Raw genomic sequence first — 21,100 nt, forward strand, 5'->3', positions numbered from 1 at the left:
TTTGCTGAAGATATAGCTCAGCAGCACAAACACTTGCCTGCTAAGCACAAGGTCTTGAGTTCGATCCCCAGTACAAAAGAAAAAAAAGAAAAATAGCTGAAATTTTGTGTTTTATATCTAATTTTTAAACATCAACAATATTAAAACAATATATAATATTTCATAAATTGGTTATTTCTAATCAAAGATATGCCAGGGCATCTTTCTATGCCAATTAATATATATCCAAGTAATTTTAATGCCTGTACTCTATTCTAGCATTCACAATATTTTACACTGATACAATTTTTCTGTTTAACATTGCTTCACTTACTCAGTCAGGCAGTAAACGACTGCTGAGAATCTATAATATTTTAGGCAGGTACCCCGCCAGGCACAGTAACACAATACTGGCTAGTGGAGGTAAAACTCTTGTAGCTGTCTTCATGCAATTTGAGTCTGAGTTGAGAGAGAAACAGTACGTAAGTAAATACAAAGATAAAGACATGGTTTTAAAATATAATAAGTATGAAAATTAATTTGAGGTAAAAGAATCAAACACCATCTCTGAGAGTGTGGAATGTCAGCTAAGTTTGAAGGATGGGCTGACGCGGGGCTGAAGTGAAGAGGGCAGAGAGCCTTGCAGACACAGAGACCAGCCCAGGGAGGAGCGCACTCTCTGTGAACAGAGGAAGTCAGAACCCTAGAACATCATAATCAGGGAAGGGGTGGTGCTGGACTCTACTGGAGGGTAGAACTTTGAGTTGTTATTCTAAGGGCAAAGGGAAGTCCCTAAAGGTGTTTTGGTTGTTGTTTTGTTTTGTTGCTGTTGTTATTTTGCCTCCCCTACCCCCATCATCACATTATAGATATAGATCAAGATGTTTCCCAATTAAGTTAACTACTTGCTGAAAGCAGAATAGATTACAGAGAAGAAGAAATAAAAGCCCACAGATGAATAAAATGAAGGTTTCCTGGCTTGGAGGAATGTTAAAGGATGGAAGCAGCTATCCATGAGTAACAGTGCTACAGATTTGGAAAAGGAACACAATGGGAAGAAAAAAAAAAAGTATCTTTTTGTGACATTAGAAAGTGCACAATATTTTACACATAATTTCGAAGTTGGTGCAGAACTTCTAGGTAGAAAACCACAGCATAAAAACATGTCCACATGGTCCCATCAAAAGCACAGAGCAGTGGGAGACCTGTGTGATGATTTGCGGGTTTGCAGTGGTTCTGGGATTGGCTTTGCCCGTGCTGCATTCCTTGCTTCATCTCTCTGCCCTCTGGAAGGTACAAAGACCTAAGGAACCATGGCAAAGTCAGCCTGAAAATATTAAAACTGATTTGCATTCTTTGGGTATCTTCGCATTCATGAAAGACTACCCAAAAGGAGTCTGCTGGGAGCAGAAAGAAACCAAAATAGTGCTGTATCCTTCTATTAGAATACACTGCTACAAACCCATCGGTAGGTGATGAAATACCTCCCCAAACTTCTCTGGTTAACATTTCCTGTCTGGCCGTTTACTGTGTGCAGCTCTTCTATATTGCTAAAAATAGTTTTGCAAGCACACCGACAATAATTCAGTCTGCTTTCCTAAATCTTCAGGGAACAGGAGGCTGATATGAAACTGAAAGTATTAATTCTGAATAGAGAGAGGGTTTAGTTGCTTACTTTGGTATGGATTCTTCAACAGTCTTTTAAAACAAAAACAAAATGTCATTTCTCTGGCCCCGGCTAGGTACTGTACCATATGTGCTGAAAACATCCTCTTAATATTAGAGAACATGACATGCCTTTCACCTTGAGGAATAAGGGACTGACAGTCTCCAGCGACCTAAAGAATTGGGTGTCTGTAACTTTCTGCTAGAATGACTACAGGAAAGGGTCATGGTCCAATCTGAAGGTCTATTCTTCCCTGAAATTCTCACAATGTCTTTCTGCTGCTCCAGGCCTCAGGGTTCGCCTCCTCTAGACTCATTCAATGTATGTTTGTTCCCTGCCCTATAAAGTATCATGTACAGTATCTCTGGCCTCAGCCAAATCCTAGAGAAAACACTTTCTTAATCTTCTCTATGTTCCCCACACAAAACGGGCACCATGCTAGCTCCCCTTGGGCATTTCATGAGTGTGTGTTCATCAGAAAGAAAAGTTGGGAAAAGGTTGGGAAAGTTGGGGAAATGTTGTGGAAATAATCTTTCAGAAAGAAAACATTCTAAAATGCAAGCTGTTAGAACAAAACCTTAGAACAGTTACATGTCATTAGGTCATTCCGTGAGAATTACAGTCTAAGGCAGACACCCTCAATGCAGCAGAATCTTTAATGTTTTCCAGGAATCCTCTGGCTCTGGATTTGCCTGGATGACAAACGTGAAGACAACCATTCTACCCCAAGAAGAGACCCTTGCTGAGAAACGTGAGCACTGCGTCACACCACCCTGGCTGGGGGGTCCACCCCAATGCCACATTAAGAACTAGGGACATTACAGAGGGACTTCAGGCCCCCAGAGGACTTGGGCCCCCCTCAAAGGCTGCCACAGGCAGCCAAACCCGATGTGCCTTATTCACTGCGAGCTAATTTCTCTTAGCTTATTTTCAACCTGTCCAGTCACCACAACACAAACTGTTTTTATAAGAACAGGCCCATGACAGGAAATAATTTACTTCCAATGATAAAAGAAATGAGAAGCCCCACAAATTCAGCCCTGAACTGACCACTCCCAGAGGGACATTCAGGAGCCACAAGTGAAGTAGATGGTGTCATAGTAGAGAGAGACAAGAGGAGAGAGACATAACAGTCCAAGGAAACTGCAAGTGCTTAACCTAGAAAAGAGAAAGTATGACAGCTGTCTTCTACAATTTGAGGGAAGGTATATGAAAGATGCGGGTCAACACAGAGCTAGTCAGAGGGCAGGATTAGAAGGCCATTAAGGGTGCAGATGTAAGGCAGAGGTCTTTGCCTACTATCTCAGAAAACAGACCCTAAGCAGGCAAAGTTTAGGAATCATTGCTTTACCTGGGAGTACAGTCTCACAAAGAGATCCAGGGCAGGGAAGGGAGGAGAGCAAAAGTGAGAAGCTGTGTTACCAAGATGTCTACAACTCCCCAAGAAACACAGCAGATCACTACACACACACACACACACACACACACACACACGACAGGAGGAAGAAGAACTAGAAGTTTATCTCCTGGGTACATTTCTGTGTGTCCTCCTCCCCGTGTGACATAACTACCCCTACACTTCTGCTTGCCCCTTCCAGAGGCACCAAGAATCAGCCAAAGTCCAGTCCTCCCCCACAAGTCTGGCCCAAGCCCTGTAGGTCCCACCATACAAATTCAACCAAGTACCCTGAAGCCCAGCCCTCCCGCTAGGAGGTGAGTCCACCAGGAAGGAAGCAGGCGCCAAGGTTTTATGAACTACGAGGATGGCAGGAAGTGGAGCTTACAGTGAAGGCCTGAGGAGAGCAAGGCTGAACAGTTAGTCCTTGGACCACCCCAGCACAGCAGGGAAGATGCAGCTGTCTAACATCCCAGTCCATCCCACAGCGGAACAGCCCATGCTGCTCAGACATGCGGTATACACAGGTACCCAGGGAGCTTGTCAAATGAAGGTTCTGATTCAGCAGGTCTAGGGTAGCTCTCAGATTCAGCGCTTATTTTAACTCCCAGCTCATGCTCTGCAGCTACTCCTAGCTACACTCTGAATATCAAATGGATGTTTTGCTTCACAAAGTAGCAAGTTTTACATCCCTAGGTGTTATGCTTTAGCAGATCGGGCATTGATTGATCTTCTGCCACAAAAACAGTCAGGATTTTGCAGAAAGTTCTCCTGCCTCGGTTTATCAAAATCTTGAATTTGGAAGGGTCTATAGTGGTCCCACTATGTAATAAGTAAATCAGAGTTAAGATTTTGATTTATTTTTCAAAGCTTGATAAATATTAAACAGATGATGAATGAAAAATTAGTTAACAAAGAAACAATGTCTCCCTTAGCTCTGACTCCTTTCCCACGTTTTAGAGACCACTTCTCAGTCCCAGAGCGCAATCAGCAGAGGCCTTGATTGAAACTTAGCTTTACTTAATGACAACTGACCAGGAACAGATGTAATTCAGTCAGTAATTTGTGTGATTGATGCTTTTCTCACCACCTCCCTTTCAATACCTTGCCTCATCCACATGAAGCATAAGGAGTAAATGCAGAGATGTTAAAAGGCATGACATTTGGATCATTAGACACTTTGTCCTCCGGAGATTTATCGAACTTGAATTAAATTTAAAGTGAAAATTCAATCATTTCACTTCATTCCCTGATGAATAAAAACCAAAAGTAAGTTCTCAATCCAGGAACCTTATGGAATGTGAGTTTCTGGAAAATTGAGTTTCCCACAACTGTTAGAACTGCCTGTATTTTCCTTTTTATGCTAATTATTTTATTCCACTTACCCCTTAGAACTTCTCTACAAATTCAAACTACACATAGCCATTTCTCTTTACTTTTCAACGAATTTCTCTAATTCGTATATACTCTATCATCAGGGGCTACAGCACTGGCCCCTTTAACCCTCATCCGCTTACACATTTGGCTTGTGCCCAAATGCTAGGGCGCACACTCTCCAGAGGAAGAACGGCTTTGCTTTCAAGGCGGGGCGGAGGCGGCAGGAACCATACGGTTTGACTGCAGCTGCTCCTCTCGGCCACGTGGCGACGCTGTTGAGAACACCCTCTACCAGCTCTGCAAGAGCCTTTCCTGCTCTAGACATAACTAAATGCTTCTGTGGTTCCCTAGGAGAGCGTACTGCCTACCTCAGTGTTGAGCTCAGACACATGGTTGCAGCAGCCTGTCTTTTGTTCTTGCCTCACACACACACACACACACACACACACACACACACACACACACACACATCCTCAGACGCTGGCCAGCCACAGAGACGTGTTTGGGACTCCCAGATTCAAAATCATTTTCTTCCTCTCTCTAAGAGGTACATACGCGTAGCTCCTAAAACCTCAAAGTAATAAAGGTCTTATGAAATCCCTCTTTCCTGTACAGTCTGCACCAAGCTTTCTTAGGAAAGCTAACGTCAATGGTTCCTAGATACCCTCACCCAGCCTGATCCTCACTTCCCTGACTGGTTTTAGACAAGCTGCACTGCACATTATTTAACTTTTTATTCACGTCTCAGTGCTAACCTTATGGACATGGCTTGGTTTGTCTTTTTAAGTACAAAAGTGTCTTTTACATTTTGAAAGAAGCATAAATTTAGAACAGTGACTTGACTTACTTCATATTACACAGCTAGTATTTGGAAGTCCTGATTTCTAACCCGCCTGGCCCAACCACAGGCTCTCTGCAGTTTACCCCACAGCCTCCCGCTCCCTGGGGCTGTCTGAGGCTGATTCTCCTCCAACTTCCCTGTTCTTTCCCTCCGTTTCCTATTTTTACATACATATCTCTATGATCCAGCTAAACTTGATGACTAATTTTTCTCCAAAAATGAGCTACTTCCCCATCTCTGTGTTTTTTTCACGTTGTCTCTATTTTCCTAAATTACCCTCTATTTCCTCTCTGCTGTTTGAATCCCAAATCATTCCTTGAGGCTGCCCACAGCCCACACATTAACTCCTCCTTCAGGACTTTTCTAACCCCTCCTACTGAATGTGGTCTCTTCCTGTTTTAGACTCTCATAGTATTTTATACATGCTTTTCCTATAGTAATTTCATTCCCAAAATGCAGACATTTGAGGACACCTTGTCTTCCATGAACATAGCACTCTAATTTTTTATTTCCTACAGTAGTATCAGAGAAAAAGATCTTATACTTAGTAGGCATTTAGCAACATGTGCTGAATGGAATTTCAATGCCAAAAGCATCCCCAAACCTTTCCTAAGATTCTCCCTTCAGTCTGAACTTCGTCCTTCTTAGCATACTCTAATTGTATGACTATTAGATACAAAATATGAAAGACAAAATAAGGAAAGGATTATATTGAGGATAATTTTGATAGGTTGAAAAAGTCTCAAATGGTTCTAAGGACAGGAAACTTCTATTGATATATTCACATCACCAAAGTCATCCATCTCTGCAGAAAATGGAGAAAGAAGGTGTCATTTCATACAGCTGATCATGCTCTTTCATCTTTGAGAACAATGACATTGCTATCAGTTTGATTTCTTGATAGCTTACTAAGCCCATGCTCAATCTCTTAATACTGTAGTCACCCCCCACCCAGGAGTTGGTCCCACCTCTTCTATTATTCTCCTCTTCTATTATATATACCTCTTCCTAGGAGGAGAACTTCTGCCACCTGAGCAACTTACAATCCACTAAGAACTGGCCAGTAAGGGGCAGAAATGGTAACTGATCGACGTCATTTAACCATCATGAAATATTTCCAACTTCTGACTTTGGCAGAAACTCTCAGCTTGTGAGTGATAGGCAGAAAGAAGAAATAATCAGTACTTGGTTCCCTTAGGTGCCTCCTAGAACGTGTGATGATTTGCAAGACTGCTAAATAAAAATCAGTTTTTTGTGTTCGCTTGCAAGGTATGAACAGAAATCATCCTGAATCAATGTCTTCCTTTCTGCTTTTTGTAATGCTGATCAGAAAACTCTAGACCTTATAAGGCAAATCAGTGCATGCTTGTATATACTAAATGCTTTGTCCTTTTAGGTCATTTTAAAGACAGAAGAAAATAAAAACTGCGATAGACTTCTATGCTCACTTATTGTCCCACTGTTAGTAGAATTCTGCCACTCAAAACACATGGAATGCTGATTGCTATGTATTCTTCTACTATGAAAGATAGTAACTAGGTACCTGGTAAAAAACACTGCAAGCCTTTGCCCTGGGATACCTGTGCTGGGGTGTGTGCATGGAGAGTGCATGTGTGTACAAATGTGAGTATATGACTATGCATGTATGTGTGAGAAGGTGAGGAAGTGTACATATGTGTGCATGTGGACCAGCTGGTGTACATGATCTGCATAAACTACTCTCCTTACCCAGTTCTAACTGCTGACCTTTCTAGCTTTCTTCTGTGCAAAATAGCTCAAAACTTCCCAGTGAATATGTTGATAATGACCTTTTACTGCTTTGGGGAACTCTATGTGATTATCTTGCAGTAGTGAGAATTTACCAAGGGTATTGAATAGAAGACAAGTGTTAAAGAGAAAATGAGCAAAATTTACTTCCTTTATAGAAAGAGATTAGATTAAATTATCTTAGAAACTATCTTTAAAGCTTGAAGTCCATCAAGGAATCCTTTTTATTTAAATCTTCATAAGAAAATATGGGTCACACAGTTCATAAAGTCTTTCCTCTTAGAAAAATATTTGAGTTAGTTCAGAACTTTCCTTCATAAATTTCCTTATTATGTCAAATATCTGAAGGGCACAAAATATCCAGGTTTAGAGAGGAGAGCTCCAAATCCTATTATCAATGCCCCTAAGCATTAGTAGTTACCCTGTCAGAAAGCATATTTTAGCATTCAATTGTACATATTTACTTGTAAATTATAACATGCTCTATACTACTATCATATTATTTATACAGTAAAATGGAGATAAATTGTTTGTTTGTTTGTTTTTGTCTTTTTGAGACAAGGTCTCTCTATGCAGTTCAGGCTGGCTTGGAGCTCACTTTATAGCCCAGGGTGGTCTCTAACTCACAACGATCCTCCTGCTTCAGCCTCCCAAGTGCTGGGATTACAGGCATGCACCACTATGCCCAGATGAGATAAACTGTTAGAAGCAGAATTAAAGGAAACATTATTTTTAAAAGTGTTTTTTAAAGTGTGTAAAAATCTTTTCTTCTCTTCTTGGAATTTTTATTACTAATTTCAGTGACAGCTATGTGATTAAACACATTTTATTATTTGTGAATTTGGTTTTTCTTCTGTCTTTTCTGAATTATTAGCTTCAAATAGCTTTTAGTCTTAGTGTTTTAACATTATCAGTAGTAAATATCTCAAGGCATAGTACACAATTAGTGAGATATATTGCTACTGAGGCTGGTTATGAATCTATATTCATGTACTAAGGCTGATATAATAACTACCAGGACTGGGGGGCCTAAACAGCAGAAACCCCTTTGTGCACAGTTCCAGACAATGAAAGCTAAAGATCAATCGAAGTGTCAGAGTTAGTTCCTTCAGTGGAAGGATCTACTTATGGGTTCTCTCCTTGGCTTGTAGATGGTAGTCTCCTCCCTGGGTCTTAATGTTGGCCTTTCCTCTAGTCATACCTCTGTGCCCAATTTCTTCTTTGTAATAGGGACACCAACGATACTGAATTAAGGGCCACATGTATTTCTCTCATTTTTACTTAACTCTGTAAGGACACTCCAGAAAAGGTCACCTCTGAGACACCAGGGGATAGGATTTCAACATTTAAACTAGGTGGGATAGTCAGTCCATAACAAAATTCATATTTCAGATGTTTATAATTTTGAAGTTTTGGGTAAATTTCTTGTTAGAAGTTATCAGCTTTCCACTGACATTTTGTTGATACTTGTCTTAGTTACTGTTCTCTCATTGCTGAGACAAAATCCCAACACCCAAAGTTAAGGAGGAAAAGTTTATTTAGCTCACAGTTTGTAGAAGTATCAGTCCATAATCTGCTGGCTCCAAGGTAGGGTGGCACATGGCAGAGGGGCAATAGCTCATGATTGCAGAAGACAGCAAAGACAACAAGGGAAAAAAACAAGACTCTTTCTGTCTCTCATATTGTGTGCAGACTACTTGCCCTAGGCTGGGTGTAGCATTCACACCCTTAACTCCAGCCAGAACTATGCCAAACCAAGCAGTGAACTGATTCATTAATCACACACTCTTAAAATCCAGCATCACACATTCTAGGTTCAACCACCTCTGAAAAAGCCCTACATCCACATGAGGCTTTGGGGGGACATTTAGATACAAAGCATAATGTCTAATATTACCCTTCTTTCGTGGTTTCATTACAGAAATCTAAGATCCTTGTTCCTTTAACCATGTTCACATAAATTCCAAGACATCACAAGATACTGAAAGCAAATAGGTGAATAATGGTACTGTTATGCAGCTCCCCCCGACCCTATGATGCCATGACCCTCTGACATCCAGACCATTTGAAGACACTGTCTATTGCTTTATGGCACGGAGTGAAGCTATAAGCTTCTGTGAACACATAAGCTCTAATACATTCTTCCGATGTGCTAATGGGTTGTCTTGTGGGTGTAATCACCCCACTTTGGAGATCTCTATCCAAACTAGACTTTTAAGAAACTACTGTACTTACATATCTTCAAATTCAGACTGGGAAAGTTACTTGTTAGGAGGACTTACGCTATGAAGTAGGCTGTGAAATCCTGTCTCAGTGAAACCAAATCCAAAGTGCCCACTGAATTTAGTATTCTTGCTTTCCTTTTTTCATAGGATCCCATATGCAAGTATTTAATTGTTCCCAGAGGTCTGAGGCAGTGGGCTGAGATAAGAAACTCCAGCAACACTTCACCAGCCTGTGGATTATGTCATTCAATCTGCAGTGTTAAGAGCATTTGTGAAGATTTCGTTCAGAAGATATCATTATTGCCTGAGTCGTGGCTTGATACACTCTGCAGAATAGTGTAGTAGGAACTATGTTCTTCACAAAAGTCACAAGATAATAACGAGGATGCAGGTTGGGAATGAAAGATGCCAAATAATCTGCTCAATTCAATAAAGCAATTTGACAGGCAGTGAGTGACTTCATAGAATGGAAATATCAGCTGTGAAAGAGCTGCAGAGGGAAAAATCTCCTTTGTGTACAATGAATTTGACAAATGTACTCTGGTTCTGTGAGAGGACCTGGGCCTTCCAAAGAGCAGCACTTCAGTGGCCAGATGACATAGTCAGAGGGGATCAAGGGCCACCAAGGAAAAGTAGCCATGGCAAGTCCTACACTGTTCTCACAGCTGGTCCTGCATCCCAAATGCAAAGCATCCCAAATCAAAACATAATTTTCATCATAATCTAATAATCAATTTTGATAATAATCTAAATAAAAATATCAATGCAAACATAGTCATGTCATCTGCATGAGCCTGAAGTTCCACTGGCTGAACAAAAGCCAACTAAAAGAATGTGCTTGATGTTTCTCATCCTCTAAATGAATTCTAAACTGGAACAGGGTAATTACTTTTTACAATTCTGGGTAGAAAGGAAATAAACTTGATGGGGACTATAGCTATACTTACTAATGGTAATACAAAAGTACCATCTCCGATTCACTGCATATATTTCTACAACTAGGCATATCTCATTACACCATGAGTTTTGAAAATGCCAGTCTGCATTACTGGATTATAAATTCATTAAAATCAGGGACCATGGCTAATCTCTGTATTTCCAGTGTCAATACAGATCTTGACACCTAATAAGTACTCAGTAAGTGTTTTGAAGACAGAATGATGAATAACCCAGTTTGCTGTTGAACATGTTTAAAAGTCCCTATTGTCATATGCATGACCTGATGGACCCCTCACAATAAACCTGTGGATTTGTTAGCAATACTTTCATTTTAAAGGTGGGAAAAGTGTGCTCAGAGGAGATAAGTGACTTGCCCAAGGTCACAAATCTTCTAACAGCAAAAGCAGGGTGTTGACCTAGAACTGATACCAAGATTAGGCAGTACTTTTCTACAACCCTGCAGTCAAAAAAAAAAAAAAAAAAAAAGCACTTGTACCCAAATGTAAGGGACACAAAAGTAAAGTTCTGAGTCTATCAATGAGAGGATCAGGATCTGTGACTTACTTTTTTAAGCTTACAGAATGCCTAGAAGTGTGACCAGCTGTTATGCATCATGAGTTAACGAAGAAAGAAACAAATACCTGCCAAAGTTTAAGGCATAGATAGCTGCTCTCACCAACAGCATGGCTTCACCCTGGCCTCCGGCGTGTAGATAAGGCCTGAATGACTACCAGATTATTCTGAGAAAACAATTGAGAACTTTGCCCCCAGAGAACAGGCTTTGCATTAGTTCAGCATAGACACCACCTTTGCCTTCAGTTTCCTCAAGAAACAACAAAAAAAGATGTGCGCATACCCCTCCCTGCCCCAGGGTCAGTCAAGCAGTTCCTGAGGGTTCCAGACAGGATTTTCCAGAAGGAGAACATTGAGAGATCTCAAAGAGAGAGGCCTTGGAGACAGCCGGACATGGATAGAATCCTCCTTACTCTCTCGTTGTGTGGTGCTGCTCAAGTTCCTTAACCTCTCTGTGCCCCAGACACTCATCTGTAAAACTGAATTGATTCTAATGTCTACCCCATGGGTTCTTGTGAGGACAAAATGCGATGAAGCATTGTCAGGAACTTAACCAATGTTCCTTAACTTGGCTTCTAGAATCTCTGTGTGTCTTCAGGTTGTCTCAAAATTCAAAAAGTCTAGGAAAACATAATTTTGATAATAATCTATATAATCAATTTTGATAATAATCTAAATAAAAATATCAATGCAAACATAGTCATGTCATCTGCATTAGCATGAAATTCCACTGGCTGACTGTGTGTATATGTTTTTATACTGAGAGGGGCACCAAGCTAAGGGCAAGAGATGCTACCACATGTCATGAAATATTTTGTAGCAGTTTCAACAGAGAAAAGTGAAAGGAAAATGAAGTTATAATATGGTTCATAACGGTGTTGAAAAGTCAATCATCCAACACCTGTGCCTTTGCTAAGTGTAATATTTATATTGCCAGTAAAAGCACAATCAATACTTTGTTATATAATATTTTTTTATTTTTCAGAATAAGGAGTATACATTCTAAGTTGGCAAATTCTTAGTAGTTTATTAAAATAGTAAAATGATTATAAAGGAAATGCTTTCATTTTAAATAATGATTGACAGTGACTAAAATGATCATGAGCAAAACCTAACCATGCCCCAAACACCTTTCTACTAATACATTCAGCATGGACAGTTTAAATTGAACCAAAAATCTGTTCCTTAAACTCTCATTAATTTGAATTTTATTGGTTGAGGCTTGGTTTTTATTTAATTTGTAAATTTGTTTTGGTTTTTATTTAATTTGTAAATTTGTTTTGGTTTTTATAATTGTGTAAAATATACACTATCTAGCTTTATGGCTTTATGTAGCTAAGGAATTATAGAATAGAAAGTAGTATGTTATGCTAGAAGGCTGTGGCAGTTCATTTCCCTTAAAAAGAGAGGGATATGCACTGGGGATTACTCAAGTCAAACACTGAACTGGAGTCTAAAATCCTTCTATGTGGAAACTAATGACCCCAGGATATAGGAAGGAAGAAAGAGAGTGATGGGGTGATCCCAGATCATTATAAGACTTTTCATTATAATCATTACACAATTTTTCTCAGCAGAGAAATTCTAGATGATCAAGAATGGAATGCTCTCATGCAAATTCAGACTATAAAGGGAAGTATCTCACACTTGCATGGCTGTATCTCATTACTCAGAGTCAGTAAGAGGGAGAAAGAACTAGCAGTTACCACTTAGGCAAAAAAAGACTGTCATCCATGCAGGATTCATTGCAAAACTGCCCTTCATATTTCTGAACTACAAAAAATACACATCTGAATAATTAACACAGTGGCTTATTACAGGAAACCAGCTGAAAAGTATTTCCAAGTGACTGATGACAGCTCCCACTTTTTTCTAAGCCTAAACAATGACAAGGAGATTTCAAAGCTCCAAAGAAGGTGGGAGAGCCCACCGTAGTGATGCATGTCTGTAATCCCTGCACTAGGGAGGCTGAGGCAAGAGGATTGTTGTGAGTTCGAGACCAACCTGGGCTACAACATGAGCTCAAGTCCAGCCTGAACTGCACAGCGAGACCCTATCTCAAAAAGACAAAAAAAAAAGAAGGTGGGAGAGATGACTTTTTACATGGATAGTATTTATTCTTAGGCTGGCATCATCTTTCCCTCCATGAATGAGCAATGTGTCCTCCTCACATTTATCTGCTCCTTTAAATAATCATGCGACTCCAGAGGATGGGGCAGAAGTGATAGTGATACTGCAGTACAGATCCCATTTCCGTAACTTGTGTGCTACGCTAAGTTAAAATCTGGTACAGTCATATAAAACTAGGTTTCTAAATTGTGAAGTCAGACAGAAACGGTCATGAGCAGGTGGTTAGACTGGTGAGCCCAAACTAAGGGAACACAGCATGTTGAAGGGCCCTAGGCCTTGGACGAGCCCCAGAAAGCCCTGTAGGTGGCACAGCATCATGCATGCCTTCATCACCCTTTCAGTTCTAGCATAAAGGGTGCTTCTCAAGTGAAATATTACAGATCAGAGGAGGGCGCCCAACAGCAAATACACAGCACGCCTGCAGATGCTCGTGGGAGAGCTCAGCTCTGGAGCCACAGTAGTGACTCACTACACAATGTGTGCCTCTTTCTCAAACATTTGACTACATTTGACTGAAGGTTTAGATGGAAACATAAAGATACAAAAAGGAAAGTGACATTTGGATTTTGAGGGCAGTTACTAGGTCCCACGAAATACTCTACACATGTTACGTAATCCTATAAGAAGTCTATGAAATACTACTGTATTGCCATTTTTCAAGATAAGAAAACTGAAGCCAAAGAGAGGTTAAAGTGCCTTGTACAAATAATAAGCCAAAACGCTAACTCAGGTAACTTCATTCCAGGACTTCAACTAAGCTGTCATGCTGTCAGCAGGCACAGGGAAGAGCAGAGTCCTGAAGTGGTGGAGAACCTTTGGCATGTGTGTTGTTTATTTTTCTTTTAAGATAAAAGCTGTCAATGTATGAGTTGTGTTCTTCTAAACTAAAACCTCAGTATTCAGGTTGAATTGTAGTGTTGGTACTTGGCAAGAAATAAGTAGGTTTTGGGTTGCAGTTTGGGCACTTGTCTCTAAAAAGTTCACCATCACTGCTGTAAAGGAAGAAATGGTGAATTTCTGAATCTGGGCAAGCCAGGCATCACCTAGTCAGTCATTCAACATGCTGGATAACACCTCATGTCCCCACATACATCCCAGTTCCTGGGAGGCCTTCCGGTGCCTCAGTGGCTTGTCACATATATCCAGGTTGTACAACTCTTCCTGGGTTCCTGTGAAGCCCAATTTCATCTTTTCATAACCATTCTGTAATAGACCTTCTCTGTTGCAGTGGATAAATGTAGGATCTCTTTCTTGCTTCTCAAAAGTCTAACACTCAGGTAGACTCCTGATAATTATCCAACAGTGGTTCTCAAACTGGTGTACATCAGAATCACCTGAAAGTTTCACTAAAACAGATTGCTAGGCTCCATTCCTGGAGCTGCAGATTCACCAGGTCTCCCCAGGAGCCCAAGAATGTACCATGATAGTGATACTGTAGACCCAAAGACCACAATTTAAGGACTGCTGATCTGGAGCTTACTACCTCCAATGTGGAGAGTGGAAGACACAGCAGCCTCACTCGGAGATTTTTAGGAATGCAAGATCTCATCTTATGGTCCACATAGGCTTACTACATCAGAATCCGAATTCCAGCAAAACCCCCTGGGGGATTCTTGTGCTCATCACAAAAGCATTCCTAGAAACATCAGCTAGCTCTAAATAACACTAATGTGGGGACCACATCCAGAGACGCTGACCTTGGTGCCTGCCCCCTTTCTCTGAGATGATAATTTTAAGCAGGTTGTGCATGTGGCCTGGGCATGGAGAGTGTAGACAAATACAATGTGAGCAGCGTTGTAAGACACTTAACTTTTGCTGATCCACTGGCATTTTCTCTTCCCCCATATCAACTTATAATCTGTGTATTTCTAGAAGGAAAAAGAATGGTCACCATAATATTTATTAAACTTACAGAAAAAGAGAAAGAGCAGAAATAAAATTATGTTGAGATGTCTATTTTGGCCAGCACAGGCTTCAGCTATAGAAGGTTAAAGAATAAAGTGAGATCAGCAAAGTAAAATACTTTTAAACTCAGCAAATATTAGTGCATCCCTGATCTGCTGAGCCACAGCAGAGGCAGACAGAAAAATGCACTCTTCCCAAACCAGTATTTGTTCTCTATCATTCAGATACACTACTTCCTCCTTTTCCTGTAAAACATTTTCCCTCTTCTTTGCTTTGAGTTGGATGTGCAGCTTCATACAACTTATTCTAACACTCTTGCAACTGAAATTTCTCAACTGGAAATCAAGACTGGTCTCCAGCTTTTAATGTGCAAAAACTGAATTGAGTTCCATACAAAGTGCCCAGTGCATGCCGCACCATCTAGTGAGGGTATAAGAAATGGTCTGTCTACTTGGGAGCAGTCTTCAAGTAGGGACTTCAATGATTAGATAGGTAATGATCTGTAATGCCCTCCTGAGCACCTGCTAATCTCATATTAGTAAGCAGAGTGTGTCCAGTCTTACAAGGAAAGCAACGGATACTTTGGCTCAAGGCTGGGACCAAACCAGAGGCTGGTTGACAAGTGCCTGGAAGCCAAGTGTCGATATCGTTCAGCAGAAAGGTTCCCCAAGGCTTTGAGGGACTGTGGGTGGGCAGCAAGCAGCCCTGTCAATCTTGCTATCAGCAGACCGCTCCGGATGGGACCCTCCTCAGAAAGGCTGTGACCCAGCATTTCAAGCCCTGTTTTACCACCTGGAGAGTGGGGTGAGCTGTAAAAAGCTGAGTGCTTTCACAAACACTGAGCAAAAGATCATTTGACATAAAATACAGGGAAGTGAAGGGACCAAGATGAAAAGTTAAACATAACTCTTTCAAAAGTTTTCACCATGCTCCTTCCTGCTCCTCTTCATTTAAAAAGGTACCTCTTCTCATAAAGTTTTGTAATGCTATGAAAATGGTCAGAGGCATTTTCTAACTCGAATCAATATCCTTTGTGTTCTGATAAGATACTGCAGGAACTTAATTAGCTGTCTGCAACTAGTTAATTAAGAGATACTGCAGTACCTTGGCCTCAGGCATTAAGCAAGTCTAGCTGATAAGATTGCAATTGGCAAATGAGAGGACTGACAGGACACAAGAGGATAATGTGTCACTCACTTAAGAATTTATTATTCTAGTGGGTAGATGAGTTCAATAGGATCCGTGAATGGGTCCTTTAAAAGGCCCAATTATTGTCAGGAAAAAAGGATTTGCCATTGCTGGAAACTGCAGCAGTAGAGAGTGCTTCCCAAATGTCATTCTGTTTTATGTTTTTCCTGCTCCCCTAGGACTCTAGTTACTAAAGTCAAAGAGAGTGAAGACTGAGAGACCACCTGTGTTTGCCACTGGCAGAGACTTGGGTGGACTTTTTTTTAAAAATGCCCTTTCCTCCACTTAAACACAGCCCTTACACATACTCCACCACCCAGATTGATGAGTGGGACCTGAGCTGGATTCCAGCTCCACTCACCCTTTGGGAAGACATGGTCCATCTGCACAGCCACTGGCAGCATCCTCATCCTTCATTCCACCCAGAGCAGTGGAACAGTGGGCTTTAGAGATTCAGTCTTGAGGAGAAGGACCAGATTATGTCTCCCTGCCTTTGAAAGGAAGGGACATTCCCAAGAGCAAGGTCTTATCTGGTATTTGCCTGTCCACAATGCAAGTTCAGTGGTACCCTGAGTATTAACAAAAGTCTTCTCACACCCAGACCTTCCCCATCAAGAAATACTGTACAAGATGCCTGGACATAGTGGTGCATACTTGGAATCCCAGATACTGGGAAGGCTGAGGCAGGAGGATCACAGATGGGAGGCCAGCCCAGGCATCCTGTCTCAAAATAAAAATGTAAGGGTAGAAGATGGAGTTCAGCACACCCTACGTTGAATCCTCTGTCCCACAAAAGAAAGGAAGAGACAAAGACCCACTTTTTTCGGAGCTAAGAATCACCTGCTCAAGTATGAATGGTAAATAGAGGAATAGCCCAGGACCTGGGAGAGCTTATGCATGCCTAACTGGAAACTACGATATGAGACCACATGGAAGTATGTACTCTCTCCCCACCTGCCATCACTCTGAGTTATGTGTAATGAGGTGATGGTGAAGGAATAATTCTGTGAAGAGGATCAAAGCGAGCAAAAAACTTTGGAAATTTACAGATTGCCCTAGAGTACTGGGCTATCTGAGCAGTGTCTCTTCCATCCCAAGCAGCCCTGTCCTCCGTGCCAAGCTCCTCCTGTTCCATGTGAATGCCTGCATAATGATGACTTGGGGCACATGTCAAAAACATATCACAGGCTCTTCAGTCAGAATTCCGAGCATCAGAGTAAGAAATCTACATTTTCTAACAAGGTCCCCAGGTGACTTTTATGTATGCTAAAGTTTGTGAATGATTAACCTACCAGAATAAGTAGCTTATGTAGTGGACATTTATTCCTCTAGTTTATCTGCTATGATTTCTTTTACGTTTAGAGTAGAGAGTAAGTCCCCAAAGTCATTTACATAAATATCTATTAGGTAAACCTAGCATGATATAGCTTTACTTGGCTATAAAGCAAAGAATAGCAATCTAACTTCCACTGGTCATAAATAATCAGTTATATGCCTTTACTAAGCAGTTCCGATTGTATCTACATAGGACCAAGCTGCTTCCCTAATACCACTCATACCTCAAGTGTGTGCCTAGTCATCATATGCACAGCCCCTCTTTCTATTTTCAACTCTTAAAACAAGAGTAAAGTAAAAAGAAACAGTGGAGGAAACTTTGCTGAAAGGAAGAGTAAAAAGATAGTTGGAATGCGAGGGGAAACAGAAGAGCAGGTTAAAATGCACCATTGAACAAGCAGTCCATTTCCTGGCCATATGCAGAAACCCCCTGCTAGTGCCCTTGGGAGACCCCATAATGTTAGAGTGCTGAGGGCATTGGGTCAGAAAAGGAGGATAATTGACTGTAAAATAGACAGAGTGTATCAGTGTTTTATTGTGGCTATAGCAAGTTACCACAAATTTGGTGGCTTGAAACAATACAAATTTATTATTGTATAATTCTGTCAGTTAAAAATGTGACCCAGATATTACCAGGCTAAAAGTGAAACCATGAAAAGCCATGTTCCTTTCTTTCAGCTCTAGGTAGGATCTCCCTGGCCTCTTCTGCTCCTAGAGCAGTAAACTTTTTAGAAACCAAGTGCCCAAAGTATAACCAGGAACTCACTATTCATCACAAAGTGCCAAGTCACCCCTATACATGCTACTATCTGGTGCTTGGCTTCTGAAGCCACACTGGGGTGATTCGGCTCCTGTACAGATAGAGGGCACCTCCTGCCTGCTGCGCCATGCATGTCATATGTTCACCACACTGTCCCAGAGGCTCTCACTTCTTTTTTTTTTTTTTTTTTTTTTGGTTTTTCTCCGGTACCAGGAACCGAACTCATGACCTTGCGCTTGCCAGGCAGGTGCTTTGCCGCTGAGTTAAATCCCCAGCCCGGCTCTCACTTCTTGATGAATAACCCCATCCCCCCATCTTCAGAACAACCAAGCCAAGGCCCTCTCATTTCAGATCACTCTGACCTCCTCAGTCTTCCACGTGTAGGAACCCTAATGAGTACATCAAACCCATCTGAATAACCACGCATGACCTCCTCGTTGTAAGGATCTGGTGAACAACCTCGGTTCCACCTGCAAGCTTAATTGTACTTTGCCATGTAAGGAAATATTGTCACAGGTTCCAGATATTAGGATTTGGGCATCTTTAACAGGGTGGGCTTGGGAGAGGGATTATTCTGCTCGTGTTGCAGGGGAACTGTGTCAGTTCTGAGGAGTGAGGTGAGACTATGAACCTGTAAATTGGAAATCAGAGTGGGCAGTAATGTGAAGGATTGGAGCAAAAAAAGTTGCAGAGCAGGGAAAGGCCAGATAACGTGGCTGGGGTCTCAGGCAGAAAGTGATGCTGGGAGAATTTTAAATCAAATTGTGGTATGACCCACAAGCTTAAAAGAGCATATAGAACCACACAGAATCTTGGACTTTGATGTTATATTGTCTTTCAATAACTTATCATTTTTCATCATAATCATCCTTTCTTTCTTTCCATCCTCCCACCTCCTTCGTATCTTCTTTTTAATCATTTTTCTTCAAAATATAGTTCCCATGGCTACAGTGTACCAAGTATCTGTGCTTTCATATTCCTCCATATCTTCTAATTATTACTTTTCTTCAAAGATAAATAAAAGCATATATATATATATATATATATATATATATATATGCCAGTAACAACTGGTTTGCCTCTTCATGGGTACTACCTGTTATTCATCTATGAAAATTTTTACAAGAATTTTATATGTGTTTTAGCACCTATTATAAAGAATCTTACAGTGTCATAAACTTACTAAGCATTAGAATGTAAATTGATGGGAAGAGAAAAGCATAAAAATTGCTTCAGGGGAAAACAAGAGATCAATGTGAAGTTCAGAGTCAAAGCATTCGCTGAGAGTAGATCCTAACGCTACTCAGAGCACTGACTGGAGCCTGCTGGTATATCACAGAAGCTGGATTCTTGTTCTGGATGCTGCAGTTCTGCCTGAAGGGTTTTTTTCTCTCTAAGTGGAGCAGATTTCAACATAAGTTTGTGTTTCTGTGGTACATGCTGGTGCAGAATCGATAATGACCTCAACATACTATTTTCTGCTTCCAGGCCAGAAAGATAGTTTTCTTCTACTGGCTGTTCTTCACTTTTGCTTTGAGTTTATTTTAAATTATGGCAATTAGTTTAAATTATGGCAATCATAAGAGTTTAATGTATCCTATCAAAAGTGAAGCTACACAGAAATATATGAAAAGCGTGGGTTACTATATCTTCCTCTTCTTCATTCCACTTTCTCGCCTCCAAAATAACTGCTGAATGGTATAATCTTCTCACAGCTTTTCCTAGTGCATGTGAACACATAGCAATGTCATTTTGTTGTTAGTTTTCTTGTTAACTTTTTTTTTATACTTAATGTTCCCAGCATACCCCTTCATGTGCATATAGAGTTTGATGACATTTTGATGATGCTCTCAGGATTCATAGTACTCCTCAGGAAGAAATGTCCTCTGATGTAACTCTTTTTAGGTATTAATATTTACATCATTTCATGGAATGGGCAAGGGAAGATAGATAGATAGGTGATAGATAGATAAACAGATAGATAGATAGATAGATAGATAGATAGATAGATATTCTGGAAACATGTTTGTAATCCAAAGCAAGCAAATTTCCCCATAAGAAATAGTTGAAACTCATATGGTTCATTCCACAACCCAAAACATACATATAAATGATTATAATACTGTAATATAATAGAAAATATTAAAGAAAATATAAAATATAAAATATAAAGAAAAAGAAGTAAAATAACCTGATCTTACCTTTGAAACCCTTTGTGCTTTAGGGAGACAAGAGACAGGTGGGCTACTGTGTAGGATAACTTTCACTATCCTTAACAGAATCACTGCTATTATTCAGTGGAATCTTTTTCTTTTTGTCCAGTGTTAACAAGGAAACTATTCAATGGCACTTACTTTTGCCTTCTTTTGAGGATTTCATGGAAATTGTGACATTTCATTGTCATTAAACAGATTTATCTCTCGTACTGCTGTGGTCCTACTTGGGTGGTAATTTTCTACAAAATTTTGCACTGTTTCCCACATTTTCCACATCTCCCTATTCTCATTTAAGTGAGGGACTCCTCCACCTTTTTCTGCTCCTCTGCAGATGCAATATCCTCCATAAAGACTTGCTGTTGAGAAATGATTGCACACAGTCCCACAGTGAGAGTGAAAGAGAAAGGAGAAGAAAAACAAGGAGGAGGAGGAGAAGAAGGAGACAGAGAGGAGCAGGAGGAGAAGGAGAAGAAGGAGAGGAAGAGGAAGAACCACCACTGACTGAGTTGTGATCATGTGCTGTTAAAAGGTAACATACATGCCCTCTAGTCCAACTGCCAATAGAACCTTGTCCCTAGCTGAAACCTCCTGAGTCTGGCCTTTACTGCCCGCTTTCCTATCAACATCCTTGTCTTCTAAGCTCCAACCAGAATCACTCATCAAGATCTGTTTCCAGCATTCTAAGGCTTCTCTAGCCTGTCTGGCCAAACCTTGCCTAACTGTTCCTGTAAACCAGTCCCCAAAGCTTCTAAAGCACATGGCCAGGTACAATCACAGCAGTGACCTAACTCTTGGTACCAAGT

The 21,100-nt window shown here is 40.7% G+C and overlaps 1 long non-coding RNA gene across 2 annotated transcripts in view; it reads left to right on the forward strand.

Moving 5' to 3' along the window:
• Positions 1-20,866, forward strand: part of LOC102020220 — a 31,905-nt gene extending 11,039 nt beyond the window's left edge. Inside the window, exons 2-3 of one of the 2 annotated variants that reach the window (XR_001232614.1) lie at positions 2,315-2,396; positions 20,629-20,866. This is a non-coding gene — a long non-coding RNA (uncharacterized LOC102020220). Of the gene's footprint in view, positions 1-2,314; positions 2,397-9,398; positions 9,701-20,628 lie in introns of those variants that run through there. The other variant, XR_259803.2, reaches the window with a different exon arrangement.
• The last annotated feature ends 234 nt before the right edge of the window (positions 20,867-21,100 follow it).

Source organism: Chinchilla lanigera, unplaced genomic scaffold (genome assembly GCF_000276665.1).
Source record: "Chinchilla lanigera isolate Chin_1 unplaced genomic scaffold, ChiLan1.0 scaffold00008, whole genome shotgun sequence".
NCBI lineage: Eukaryota > Metazoa > Chordata > Mammalia > Rodentia > Chinchillidae > Chinchilla > Chinchilla lanigera.